A 15,712-nucleotide genomic window follows, 5' to 3' on the forward strand; every position below is an offset into this window, starting at 1 on the left:
GCCAAATCTAGGGCTATAGATGCTCCTTCCCACCACAGGCGAGCGTCTCCTCCAAACAGATAGGTCGCACAACGAACCCTATCTCCATCTCCAAGCTCCATAAATTCGAAGATAACCTCAAGGGACTTAATCTAGCACTCGGCAATCATAGGATTTGTCTTCTCTGAGAACTCTTTCGGTCTCATCTTCATGAACCGCTCATAGGTGGCCTCAAACCCCGTCTGTCTGGCTCCCACAGAATTGTTCCCCGCAAATTGTGCGAAGAACTGAGTCATCCCAGCTAGCATCTGGGCGTTCATGTTAGGTGGAGGGGGTGGTGGTAAATCTCTCTCCTGCCAAAAATCCTCACCGTTCTCATGACGATGCTAATCATCTCTCATGCGATCAGGAATGCGTCTAGGAGGCATGTTGTTCCGTACATACAACCCATACGTAACCAACATGCATAATCCTATTATTTCTTTAAATTTTATTAAATATTGCATAATCATAATCTGGACATAAAACATTTCATGAAAACATGCTGTGAAAATATTTCATGCTTTAAACGAAGTGCATAAACATAACACTTACAGACCGAAGACGTGACTTCATGAGCTTCTCGAGGTCAGTAGTAGTACAACCTTTTACAAGAACATAGGCTCTGATACCAACTGTAGAAGCCCGTATTTCGTATTCGTAATTTTTGCGGAATTATTAAAAAATTTTCTCTTTAAATAAATAACATACATCATTCATAAAATACACTGATAAATAAGTTTAACTTTAAAAATAACAGTGGAAGTAATTATTTTGTTTCAAAACAACAACTAAAAAAATAAATAAATATCCAACATATAAAAAGATGAGTTCGAACATGAAAATGCGAATAAACTGAAACATGAGGTCCTCGGGTTCCTACTACCGCCGACCCAAGCTAGCTCACTGGTCCCAGCCCTCAGTCCTGACCTCATCAGTACCTACAAAAATCAAGTCTAGTGAGTCTAAAGGCTCAACATGCATATATCGTGAATAACAAGTAAATATATATCATAAAATTGCTTGCAACGTAAAAATATCGTATCGTAAAGCGTAAGGTGAAAATCGTGTCATGAGTAATTATAAATACGTGCATATCTGAAAATCGAAAGTAAAAGATTTGCTCGATAGAGCCCTGTCATAAAATATCATATCGTAATTTTTCTGGTAGAGATAATGTTTCTACGCAAGTGGCTCAGAACATAACGTAAGCGCCTGATCAGACTAAACCACAGTATACTGGGCGGTAGAGATCATCACAGCCCTTGGACTGGATATCCGTACCCATACATAATCGTAAACCGGTCGTAAGTCACCGGGTGAAGCAATCCCATAAGCGTAAGGTGGCCACAAGACATATCGCATATATCTCAAAAACAATCATTTTATATTTTATGCACGTAATATAATTATAACCCTGTTTTACCAAATGAGGTGGATCGTTCCCAGGCTTGCTGCGACTTAATTCTAACATGAGAGACATGCAAATAATCTTGACTTGACAAAGACTTCATAACCGAACCAAAAACGAGACAACTACGTCCAACCAACTTAGTATTCAACCATGGCTTCGTACCAACCCAAACCAACATTGAACCATTTTTTAGAAATGATTAAAATACACCTAAAATGATGGAAAATATATCCCTAGTGCTGTAATACACGAAAAATGTGAATGGAGGCTAAAATCGTGAAACGCTCTTTCGAGAGTCGCTTTGGCACATTGCACCGTAATTTCTCGTACGACCTTGAAACTTGACCAAATCACAAATGGCTAAAAACATGACCTTTCTAACTCATTGAGGTACTCTCCAGTCCAAGGCCATAGGCTAAAAGCCAAACAAGTACTCGAACATGACCTCTGAACTGAAGCCCAAGTTGTTGTCATAACAAAGTTGCAGCAGCTGCGCTTCCTTGCGTGGTTTGTGAAACCAATGGCCATTGGGGCTTGAAATACCGACCCAAGTCTCTTACCAACATCCTAAGGTGTGGCTTGAACAATGGCTAAGGGCACTTAGCCAACCACAACTCAAGCAAACACCGAGGACAACTCGAAGCTCAAACCGAGCGCACCAAAGAAAATTCTGTGTTGTGCGAGTATTTGAATCACCTTGCTGTCTTGTATCGTTCCATTCGCCATATGATCAACCATGGCTCGATCTAGACATCATGAAGTGTTGTATGAACCATGGCTAAAGGCTAAAAGCCAACCACAATCCACTCCAACACCAAGAAGCCGAAGCTTCACTCCTACACCAGAAAAAACGAAACCGAGGGACATGTGTGTGTTTTGTTTAAAAAACAATCGATGGGACCATGAACCAAGCCTTGAAAGGCCATCTTGGTCACGTCCTAGACATGCTAAGGAAGGGTTCTAACCATGGTTGCAGGCCTTAGACCAACATGATCTGAACCTTCAACTTAGACAACCAAAACAAAAACAATCGAGACTTAAACTTGCAACTAAGGGAAAGTTGATATCAAGTCTTCATCCAGCATGTAGTGGCTTGAACTAATGGACCAAAATGATCCTAACACACCCTAATACATGCCTAGATGCAGCCTTGAGTTCCTGGAATCGAGCCAACCTCATGAAACCACAAAACAATCAAAATCGTGAGGCACAAGTGAAAGCCGAAAAAATACTGCACAGATTTTTGAAAATTTGCTGTCATATTTTCGAATATGCTTCATTTTTCATGAACAAAATATGGTTTAAAAACATGTATAGGACTTGATTGAAGAGAAAAGAATAACATATACATGCCTGAAATTTGTTTACGAAAGAAAACAAACTATACGACGAACACGGCGCGGTGGAGACGGAGTTCCTTTTCTTTCTTGTTTTCTTGCTGCTAATTCACGATTCTTGCTGCAGGTTTGTGCTGAGATTTTCGAATGAGAGGGTGGGGGGAATGCTAAGGAATGTGGGTGAAGTCTACTAGAGGTGATAAATGAGTCAAGGAGTGCATTAATGTAGGAGCTACAAGTGAAGGATTTGAATGACACAAGAATTGCGTCCTTCCTTCTTGTTGCTCAAAAATTGTGGGATTGGTAGGCTAGATTAGTGGTTTGATTAGGTGAAAAAGTGTTTAATTATTAATTATTGATGATTTAAATTGAAGGGATTAATCATGCCAAGAAAGGATTAAGGAATGATATCAAAATAGAGAGTTGCCGAAACATGCAAGGAATGATTCTAAAGGGGGCCGAAATTTGCTAAATAAATGGAGGTAAAATATTGCTTAATTATTGAATTTTTTAGCTCCTTAAAGTTTTAAACATTTATTATGTATTTTAGTGAAATAATAAATTAATTCAGGATAGTAATTTTTCTTGCATGCATGGCTAAGTCTTAAAATAATTACTAACATGTTAGGGTATAATTTTTTGAATAAAATAGGCCTAGATTAATTTATCTCAATTGGTTGCACATTTTTAATTTAGGCGTTTAATTAATTACTACTTAACTTCAATTAATTAAATAAATCCTTAAACATTATTTTGCATTAAAATAAATTATTCCTTGGCTTCAATTAAATTTAAGAATATTTTCTTATTATTAATTTTTTTTATCTCAATACTCTAACTCCAGTCCGGCCTCGCATATTTAACCGAAAAATAAAAACTAAACTTCTGTGTAAAATAAATAATCGTTACTCAAAAAATTTTAAAAATGAATTAAAACCCTCATGCATAAAAAAAATCATTTTAATTTAAATAATAGTAATTATGCATGGCTTATACGTAATCTGATTTTCGGGTTCTACATTGAGTGTTTTAAAAAAAAATTCTAGTACTTTTAAAGCAATAAAAAAGGGCAGACGTTTCAGTTGGTATCAGAGCCAGGTTCCTGTAATGGGTTGTGCCACCATCAGCGCCAAGAAGATCAGTCGTCAAGCCTCAAGTTGTAAGTTTTACATGCTTTATATGATTTAATATATTGTTACTTGCATGACAATATGAATGTTATGTTTACGCTCACATAATTAGAGAACTTAGATTTAAATGCTGTTGGTTACGTTAGAAACCGGAAAATGTTCAGATAAAATACCTCCTAGACGTGCTCCCGCTATTGAGAACCAAACAGAAAACATTGTGAATCATCAAGGAAATACACCTCCACCACCACCACCAGGTGATGCTGCTACTCGCGCTTTAGAAGGGATGGCTTGTCTTTTCGAGCAGCAAATACAACAATAACAGTTACAACAGCAGCTGTTGTAGTAGCAGTTACAGCAGATGCAATAGGCACCTAGGCCACAACATGACTTTTATGATCAGTTCCGGAGGCTAGGGCCAAAGGAGTTTTCTGGCACCACCGATCCCTTTGCTGCTGAGAGTTGGATCCGTTCACTTGAGGTACACATCCATTATCTGGATATGGGGAATGCGGATCGAGTGCGGTGTACTACTTATCTATTTAGGGACGACACTTCTTTATGGTGGGAAGGAGCCGAGCACGGTGTTAACCTCGCGACTATCACTTGAGCTCAATTCAAGACAATGTTCTACGAGAAATATTTTACTGCTGATGTGAGAAGCCGTTTAAAGAGGGAATTTATGACTCTCCGTCAGGGAGACTCTACTGTTGCTGAATTTGTGAAGAAATTCGATAGGGGTTGTCACTTTGTACCCCTTATTGCCAGGGATACCGAAGAAAAGCTTAGACACTTCATGGATGGTCTACGACCTACTATACGAAATAATGTTAAGGTGATGCGTCCTTTGGACTATGCTACTGCAGTTACTTATGCATACCAGTCTGAGCAATCCTTGAAAGACATCGAGTTTGAGTTACAACGCAAGAGGCAACAATATCAGAACAGTAGTCAACCAAATAAAAAGCCTTACACAGGACCTTCCAGACCTCAAGGGCCTCAAAAGCCCCAAGGTCAAGTCAAGAAACAAGCACCACAAAAGCCACATAATCTTGGAGCACCAAAGCCTGCTGAAAGGCAACCATGCAAGGAGTGCAACCATCTACATCTTGGCAATACGAATGAGGATCCTTTAAATGTTTTTACTGCAAGGAGGCTGGACACAAGGCTATTGATTGCCCAAAGAGAAAAGCAGCTACCACGGCACGAGCTTATGTTATGAATGCCGAGGAAGCTGAGGAAGAGGAAGACACTACACTCATCACGGGTAACATAGTCATTTAGCATTTTTATATTGCTTATTATTGCATGAAATGTTAAATTGGTTATTAGAATTGATTTGGGGACAAGATCTAACCTAGTGGAAATTAGGTTACATGTCCTACTTAGTTGAATTTAAGTTATGATTTTAGAAACCATAGAAAATGATATTGATTTTTGTGATTTATTTTATGTAAAGGATGACTTAATTCCAAATAAAAAGTTTAGGGCCAAAATTTAAAGAAAATCATAATAAAGGGGATTTGGGAGAATTTCGAAATTTTGGGATTTAAATTGTAATTTTCAAAAAGTTCAGGGACCAAAATGCAATTACCGAATTCTTAAGGGCCATGAATGTAATTTTTGAAATCTTCAAGGGCTAAAATGAAAAAATTTCGAAAAATAGAAGGGTCATAATGCAAATTTTGAAGAATTGAAGGGCTAAAATGCAATTTTTCAGGAAATGCTTAAGTTCAACACGCAATCTACGTATAATTTTGGGAACTAATGATAGTAAAATCCTTAAGTTTCAACACGAAAAGATTTAAAAGATATTTGCGCCGCAGGGAGGATCATCATTCTAGGTGTAGCTACCTATGCACTGTTAGACTCTGGAGATACACATTCTTTTATATCTGAAACCTTCATCAAAAGACTGAAAATTACTCCTCAAGATATGGGTTTGGGTTTCAAAGTTTCTATTCCATCCGGTGATCAAATGCTCACATCTAAGATTCTTAAGAATCTGGAGCTTCGTTTATTCAAGGATGTTGTGCGGGCAGATCTTATTGTGCTTCCTATGCCCGAATTCGATATTATACTTGGGATGGATTGGTTATCAGCGAATGGAGCTTTGATTGATTTTCGTCAGCTATCAGTATCTATTCGACCGCCTAGTGGTAAATCTTTTGTCTTTGAGGCGGCGAGAAACAAGCAAATGCCGCACATTATCTCTTGTCTGTCTGCGAGGAAGCTTATTAAGCGTGGATGCCATGCTTTTCTAGCATGTGTCACTACTGCACATGAATCTAGCAGCCAGAAGTTAGAAGATGTTGATATTATGAGAGATTTTCCTAGCATCTTTCCCGAGGACGTTTCTGGAATTCTGCCCGACCGTGAAGTGGAATTCTCTATTGATCTAATGCCGGGCACGGTTCCTATATCAAAAGCACCTTATCGTCTAGCACCTGCCGAAATGAAAGAGCTAAAAAATCAAATTCAAGAATTGCTAGACAAGGGTTTTATTCGCCCTAGTTACTCTCCATGGGGTGCTCCGGTATTATTTGTGAAAAAGAAAGATGGTAGTATGCGTCTTTGCATTGATTATCGAGAGCTTAATAGGGTCACTATCAAAAATAAGTATCCACTGCTAAGAATTGAAGATTTATTTGATCAGTTGCAAGGAGCATCGGTATTTTCTAAGATTGATCTGCGATCTGGATAACATCAATTGAAAGTAAAAGAGTCAGATGTCCACAAGACAGCATTTCACACGAGATATGGGCATTATGAGTTTATGGTCATGCCATTTGGGTTGACCAATGCGCCAGCGATCTTCATGGATCTCATTAATTGCGTATTTCAGTCGTATCTGGATCAGTTTATTATTGTCTTCATTGATGACATATTGATCTATTCCAAGAGCAGAGAGGAGCATAGCCGTCACTTGAGGATCGCACTGCAGGTACTGCAAGGCAGGAAGCTTTATGCAAAGTTTAGCAAGTGCGAGTTTTGGCTTGATAGGGTGACGTTCTTAGGCCACATAATTTCTAGGGATGGCGTGGAAGTTGACCCGAGTAAAGTGGAAGCAGTGAAAGAATGGAAAGAAACAAAAAATGTTATCGAGATTCGCAATTTCTTGGGATTAGCTGGCTATTATCGCAAGTTTATTCAGGGGTTTTCATCTATAGCGGTACCTATGACCGCCTTGACCAAGAAGAATGCAAAGTTTGTTTGGGGACCCGAGTGTCAGGAGAGTTTTGACAAGTTGAAGCAAGCCTTGATATCAGCGCGAGTGTTATCCATGCCATCGGGGCAAGGGGAGTATGTTCTTTATACCAACACTTCTAAACTTGGTTTGGGCGCAGTTCTGATGCAAAACGACCGAGTTATCGCCTATGTGTCGAGGCAGCTGAAAATTCACGAAAAGAACTACCCTACTCATGATCTTGAGCTTGCAGTAGTAGTCTTTGCATTAAAAATTTGGAGACACTACTTTTATGGGGAGAAGTGCAAGATATTCACTGATTATAGAAGTTTGAAATACTTCTTCACCCAAAAGGAGTTGAATATGAGACAACGCAGATGACTTGAGTTAGTGAAAGACTATGATTGCGACATTAGCTACCATCCGGAAAAAGCTAATGCAGTGGCAGACGCATTGAGTAGAAAAGCAGCAGTTATCACTCAATTATCACTTCAAAGACCGTTGCAGTCTGAGATACAGCGGTTTGAGCTTACATTGTATGCTAGGGGCGAGGCCCCTAACCTTGCCACATTATAAGTACAGTCGACTTTGAGAGATAGAATTCGTGATGGGCAGTCCACTGATGAGAAGTTGCAAAAGTGGAGAGCTAGAGATGAAGCCAATGGTCGGAAATTATATTCAGAGGTGGATGACATAGTTCGTTATCGAGATCGGTTATGGGTTCCTAGTGGCGATTCTCTGAGAGATCTTATTATGAAAGAAGCTCATGACTCACCATACTCCATCCATCCGGGAAGTACGAAAATGTACAAAAATTTGCAGTTGTTATATTGGTGGTCAGGTATGAAGAGAGACATTATGAGATTTGTATCCGAGTGTTTGACATGTCAACAAGTTAAGGCAGAGTATCAAAGACCAGCGGAAAAACTTAAGCCACTTCCCATCCCCGAGTGGAAATAGGAAAACATCACTATGTACTTTGTTGTGGGATTACCAAAGACTATTAAGGGATTCAATGCTATATGGGTAATAGTGGATCGTCTTAAGAAATCAGCGCATTTTCTACCTATTAAGACGAATTTTACCATGATTCAGTATGCTGACTTATATATTCGAGAGATAGTACGTCTACATGGAATTCCTGTATCTATTGTGTCTGACAGAGATCCGAGATTCACGTCATCTTTTTCTTTGAGCTTACACGTAGCGATGGGGACCAAGTTATTATTCAGTACAACATTTCATCCTCAAACCGATGGACAGTCTGAGAGAGTTATACAGATTCTAGAAGATCTACTGCGAGCATGTGTTATCGACTTCCAAGGCAGTGGAGAACCGAAATTACCTCTAGTAGAGTTCACGTACAATAATAGCTATCAATCATCAATTGGGATGGCTCCTTTCGAGGCACTTTATGGAAGAAAATGTAGATTCACTATTCATTGGGACGAGATTGGTGAAAGAAGAGATAGTGGTCCGGATGTGATTGAAAAGACTGCCGAGCTTGTAGTCAAAATTCGTGAGAGAAAGAAGACTGCTCAAAGCCGACAAAAGAGTTATGCGGACAAAAGACGAAGGGACTTAGAGTTTGCAGTGGGCGACCATGTATTTGTGAAAATAGAACCTATGAAGGGTGTTATGCGCTTTGGCAAGAAAGGCAAGCTTAGTCCAAGATTCATAGGTCCGTTTGAGATTTTGGAGAGGATTGGGACACTAGCTTACAGAGTGGCATTGCCACCGGCGCTTGCAGGAGTTCACAATGTGTTTCACATTTCAATATTGCGGAAGTACATGTCGAATCCGTCACATGTACTAAATTATGAACATCTTCAATTAACTCCAAATATGTCATATGAAGAAAGACCCGTCCAGATCTTAGCAAGGCAAGAAAGAAGATTGCGAAACAAAGTCATTCCAATGGTCAAGGTCAAGTGGCTGAATCACTCGGAAGAGGAAGCTACTTGGGAAACCGAGAGAGACTTGAATGGTCGCTATCCAAAATTATTCGGTAAGTTCTAATTTTGAGGACGAAATTCTAATTAAGGGGGGAGGAATTGTAAGGTCCAAAATTAAGACGACGTAATCCAACTGCATGCAAATCTAGGAAATCATGAAAGATGAGTAATTAATTGATTTTAATTTCTATTTAATTATGTTGTACATATTGACATGTTTAAAATATAATTTTCTACATGGTTGCATTAAAATGTATTTTTAAAGGTTATTCGAGTTGCGATCGAGGAACGGAGACCGAGGGCTGAAAAAATATTAAATAATTATTTTTAATAGTTTAAAATATAGTTGATGGTTTTTCATATTTTTTAAAATAAGGAGTTTTGAGTTGATTTTATACGTCGGGACGTAATTTTTATCGGTGTTGGATTTTCAACAAAAATACAAATGTAATAGTAACCAGGCTAATAAATTCACAAACTTATTTAAACAAAATTATTTTTAAATATTTTAATTAAGAATTAATGGGCCTAATTAATATCTTAATGGGCCTAAAGTTTAATTAGCGATTTAATTAGTATATATAATATATTATAACAGCTCAAACCCTTCACTTTGCAAACTCAAACTCACGCCTCACACCCCCCTTGGCAAATCAGATCTCTTCCAACATTACACGGCACCCACTTCCACAATTTGAAAGGAAACTTCGAAAGTTTCAAAGAGAAATTGCAAGGGAAAAGTCTAGCCAAGGTCTTGCTCCGTTCTTCACAAATCGTTGACGAATATTCGTACGTTTAAAACGCAGAGGCACGCCATACATCTCCTTTTTCTCATTCATCATATCATAGAATTGTTTTAATTATTGTATGCATGAAGAACATGATTTATTTTTCTGTATTTTTGGAATATGACATGCACATGTGGGAAAACTTAAGATTTTTGATGCAAACTCATGGTTTTATCATGTAAAGGGGCTGCCATTGTCTTAGGTATGAACTAGTAGTATTTATGCTTGATTTAAGGTCCTAACACACACACTAGACTCACGGCAATCACCAAAGAAACAAGCCAATAATAGAAAACCGAAGTTGCTGTCAAGGGGTTTGGGGTGATCGGGTTTCATGAGGGAGAGGCTGGCATGGTCTTGGCTTGGGCCAGGGCTCGGCCAGGGGCTGTCATGGGTCAGGGCGAGAGTCTTAGCCAAGCTAGGACTCGAGTTAGGGGCTGGGTATTGGCGTGGTCCAGGGTCGGTGAGGGCCCTAGGTGATCGTTGGTTAGGTGGCTAGAGGAGTCCTAGTTGGCTAGGAGTTTTGGTGAGGTGGTAAGAGTCACACACAAAACATGCAGATTTTGGGTTCAGTTTCAGTAGGCTTTTGAGCGGGCCAGGGCTGGTTCTTTGGGCTGGGCTTGGTCAAGAGGGTGCCTAAGTGGGTTGGCTAGGGTTTGGCTCGAGGTGGCTCGGGCGTGGCTCGAGTAAATTGGGAGATGGCTCGGTGGTTTTGATTAGGTGTCAATATTTCAAATTTTAGAACAAAAAATAGAACCATGGGTCCATGGGTGCGGTTCATGGCTCCTAAAGGTAGAATAAATCATAAAAATGTTATGTTTAAAATTTGGGATCAAAATAATGAGTTTTGAAATTTTTCGAGATTTAATCGTCCCCCGAAACATTAATTAAAGAATTAATTAAAAAGCCTAGTTCTCGGGGGAGCCCAAGATCGGGATAGCCCATGGTCGTTACAAGTCAATTTCGAGAATGATGTCGAACACAATCATCTTGAGTTGAATCAATGCTACCTCAAAGTTATGTTTACCGATGCAAATTTTACATTTCCGATATACCTTATGGGTTTCAATTGTTTTGCTAGCAGGTGTTGCAACTCTTAACGGTTCAATAAGAGTTTCATGCTTAAGTTTAAGCTTTTTAACAAATTTTCTAGACACAAATGAGTGCGCAGCACCACAATCAAACAAGGCGTAAGTAGGAATTTTATTAAGTAAAACTGTACCTGCCACCACATCGTTGGTGTTATCAGCTTCTTCCTGGGTTATAGCTTATACCCGAGCGTTAGTCTTGTTTTCATTTGGTTTACTGGGTCCAGTACCTTTATCTTTGTTCTCAGGACAATCTTTAATCCGATGACCCACCTTTCCAAATTTGAAACAAGCACCCGTTTTCCTATAACATTCCCCGATGTGATTCTGCCGACAAGTAGCTCACCACTTCCCTTCTTTGTTGACTGCATTTGTAAAGGTTCCTTTTTGGGGGCCACTTGAATAGTTTGGCCTTTTGAATTTGGGGCCACCTTGAGCAGACTGATTGATGAAGAGCCTCTTGTTTTTTTTCCCTCTTCACGACGCTTGATGTCTGTTTCTGAGTTCATTGCCACGCCCATTTAATCTGCGAAATTGGGTGGTCGGAAAAAAACCAAACCAGATTGAATTCGGCTATTCAGCCCTTTCTTAAAACAATGCATTTTCAGAGTTTCATTTGACATGATGGTTGGAACATAGGTTCCAAGATCATTAAACCTAGATGTGTATTCCATCACTGTCATGTCCGAAGTTTGTTTAAAGTTTTCAAACTCGCTCAACTTTTGCAGACGAAATTCTGCTGGGTAATATTGCTTCAAAAATTCTCTCCTGAAGATTTGCTATGTGATCTGCTTCATCTCAGCCAAATATGGTGACACTGTTTCCCACCACTTGCATGCTCTATCTTCTAGAAATGGTGTCACAACTTCCACTCTAAGTCCCTCAGGTACTTCCAACAGATGTAGTTGAGTTTCGACATTCTTGAGCCAGTTATGACTGACTTCTGGATCAGGGTTGCCATCAAAAGTTGGGACACGGTTCTTTCGGAGGGATTCGTAACGATACTTGATTCCTCGCGGTTGTGGTTCTTGTGGTGGCTGGATGGCGTTGGCAATTGGGTTTACAATCCCTTGCAGTGTGGCGGCTACTATAGTAGCTATTGCCATCATGTCTTCTCGGATGAGATTCGCCCTCGGTGGTGATGATGGATTTTCGTTTTTGTTTTGATTGAATCCAAGGAGGTTACGGTTGTTTCTGGGTGGTCTGCCCGCCATTTTCTATAAGCATACATTTTATTAATTCATATGAAACAGTGCATAATCAAAGAAATATTTTCATTAATTTTTGAAGTGCATACAATCAATCTTTGAATATCAAAATGATTAACCTAATTGACCTAAATACAATCGATGCTTATCCTAGTGATCATTCTATTCGTCTATTACTTCACCATCCCCTACAGCTTTGTCATTTTCTTCTACCATAGGGTTTTCTTCTTGGTTTTCTTCGAGTTCTCCCATGAGATCCTCCATGTTGATCATGTCATTCTGTAACAGATCAATGTGGTTTTACAATAGTGTGTTGTGGTCATTGAAGTTATTCACTTGGTCTTGAAGTTCTTGTATTGTCGATTGGTTTACTGCCTCATTGAGTTCATGCTCTTCTATGTTTACTTGGAGTTGGTAAATATCCTTGTTAAGCTTGTTTTCTCAATCCTTAGCTGTCAAAAACCTTCCTTGAAATGCTTCCAACTTTTCTTTTGTGATATCGTGTTGATGTTCAGATTCTAGGTGATAAGCAGCATAGCGTCTAACGTCATCGCGTAGTCTTTTCTCTTCTTCTCTAGCCTGATGAAAGTCCTCTATCATGCATACGTTATTTCCATTTAACTGATAGTTATCCTTCTCGATTTTGTCATTTTTATCTTTCAATGTTTTAATTTCTGCTTCCTTTTCCCGGAGCTGTTTTTGGAGTTTGGTTATAACGCTTTGAGGATCCATTTTTTTCCCTATAAAGATACAAAGAAAAATCATTTTTATTGATAAAATACTCATCAATTTTAAATATGAAATAATTTAAATAGAATTTTTATTTAAGAATAAGTTATTACACCTCTTGGCTTTTCAAAGCATATTTTATTGCATTCATATACTAGTCTAGCCTAGTCTATCATATCTCCATCGTCGCTATCGTTGTCGTTGTCAACCACTTCCATCGGTGCTTTCTCTTCCTCTTCCATGTTCTCTACCACCAGATGCAAGTCTTTATTCTTGTCTTGGAGCCTATCCATGGTGTTGTGAAGCCTTGAGATGTATCGTTCTTGCTTGCTGTTGAACTCTTCTTGACGCTGACGAGCCCGAGTAGCACGGTCTCTCTCCATCTCCACTCTTTCCATACAATCAGTCTTTTAATATCAAAATGATTAACCTAATTGACCTAAATACAATCGATGCTTATCCTAGTGATCATTCTATTCGTCTATTACTTCACCATCCCCTACAGCTTCGTCATTTTCTTCTACCATAGGGTTTACGTTTTGGTTTTCTTCGATTTCTCCCATGAGATCCTCCATGTTGATCATGTCATTCTGTAACAGATCAATGTGGTTTTGCAATAGTGTGTTGTGGTCATTGAAGTTATTGATTTGGTCTTGAAGTTCTTGTATTGTTGATTGGTTTACTGCCTCATTGAGTTCATGCTCTTCTATGTTTACTTGGAGTTGGTAAATAGCCTTGTTAAGCTTGTTTTCTCGATCCTTAGCTGTCAAAAACCTTCTTTGAATTGTTTCCAACTTTTCTTTTGTGATATCGTGCTGATGTTTAGATTCTAGGTGATAAGCAGCATAGCGTCTAACGTCATCGCGTAGTCTTTTCTCTTCTTCTCTAGCCTGATGAAAGTCCTCTATCATGCATACGTTATTTCCATTTAACTGATAGTTATCCTTCTCGATTTTGTCATTTTTATCTTTCAATGTTTTAATTTCTGCTTCTTTTTCCAGGAGCTGTTTTTGGAGTTTGGTTATAACGCTTTGAGGATTCATTTTTTTCCCTATAAAGATACAAAGAAAAATCATTTTTATTTATAAAATACTCATCAATTTTAAATATGAAATACTTTAAATAGAATTTTTATTTAAGAATAAGTTATTACACCTCTTGGCTTTTCAAAGCATATTTTATTACATTCATTATACTAGTCTAGCCTAGTCTATCATATCTCCACCGTCGCTATCGTTGTCGTTGTCAACCACTTCCATCGGTGCTTTCTCTTCCTCTTCCATATTCTCTACCACTAGATGCAAGTCTTTATTCTGGTCTTGGAGCCTATCCATGGTGTTGTGAAGCTTGGATATGTATCGTTCTTGCTTGCTGTTGAACTCTTCTTGACGCTGACGAGCCCGAGTAGCACGGTCTCTCTCCATCTCCACTCTCTCTAGCAAGTTCCTGTTCAGTGTAGCTAGGATCTCAATACGGGCTGAATCAGTAGGTATATGAAGAATTTGGCTCTCAGCCAAGTCCAGATGATGAGTGAGTCGCTGCACGTTCGTCTCGAGTATGTTCCTGATCTCAATAAGCTCATGTTTCTCTAGTTTCTCCCTTGCAAGTTGCGCCTTTAAAGTCGTAATTTCCCTAGCTTGGTTATCTATCGTGAGTTAACGCATACGAAGGGCAGCTTGAGCACGAGTTCGTGGAGCAGCCATTTCCTAGAATAAATCGAGGTAAAATATCATAACAGTATAAAAGATAGAAAGACACAAAATTTGAAGGGGAAACGAAGTTATCGGAAATTTCAATACTACGAATTTGCAGCATGATTGAAGGGACTGATTTTGAGTTGCTCAAGAAATTTTGGGAAAAGCTGAAAGTTGGATTCAGATTTGGATGTACTAGGCTTTTGCCAAATTTGACTTGTCAAATTTTGTCTGTCAAAATCCCAGTGGGATTATGAACCTGACAGCTCTGATACCACTTAAATGTCACGCCCCGAGACCGAAGCGTCGGTGACGACCAACACTATTTAACAATTATTTGAAAACAATAAGCCTCATATCGAAAAGCCAAATAAACCAGTCTTTTTCATAAATAAAACATTGTCTTTACAATGACAACAGAATAAAAATTATATCAGAGTTTTACGGAAGCTAAACAAAAGAAAAGTTAAAATATCTTGATTCTTGATCTTTTCATTCGATCATCATCCCCAGAAAGCTTCTTGTTTCTCCTCATTCATTTGCTCTCCATTCTTATCTTAAAGTTGTAAGGGGTGACTGTTTTGGGAAACACTCAGCAAGTGGAGGTCGATCGACTTTACAAAGATACATATATAACTTAATCTTTAAAGTATCTCTTTAACAAACTTTCAAAACTTATTACTGTTGATTTATCATAATTGAACCGAATCAAATTCGAATTATGAGACACAGATTATCAGATGACTCAGAGCAAATCAGAAGCAGATCAGAAACAAACACAACACTGTTAAGCATCTCATTTCTATGGTCAAATTGTCCCCAATATTTTAGTCCTCCAAGAGGTAAGGCCAGAACACAGTTTTACACCCACTGATGGGGGCCAGACAAAACACGGTTTTATACCCACTGAGGAGGGCCAGACAGAATTACAATTATCGTTCCATTTCAAATTGATTTGTAACAGTGTATCACATAATTCAATTTTAATCGAACAGAACTTAACAGAATTTCTAACGAATACAGCGGAATCAAAGAATATCGAAAACCAGAAAGAGCATATCACTTATCGAAATTTTAAAAGGAAATACTATAATTTTCGAAAGGGTGGACACACACACGAAACTTTCTGAATTTGGGCCAAGTGATGACCGAACCTGGACATGA

Source organism: Primulina huaijiensis, chromosome 3 (assembly GCF_012295235.1).
Source record: "Primulina huaijiensis isolate GDHJ02 chromosome 3, ASM1229523v2, whole genome shotgun sequence".
Classification (NCBI taxonomy): domain Eukaryota; kingdom Viridiplantae; phylum Streptophyta; class Magnoliopsida; order Lamiales; family Gesneriaceae; genus Primulina; species Primulina huaijiensis.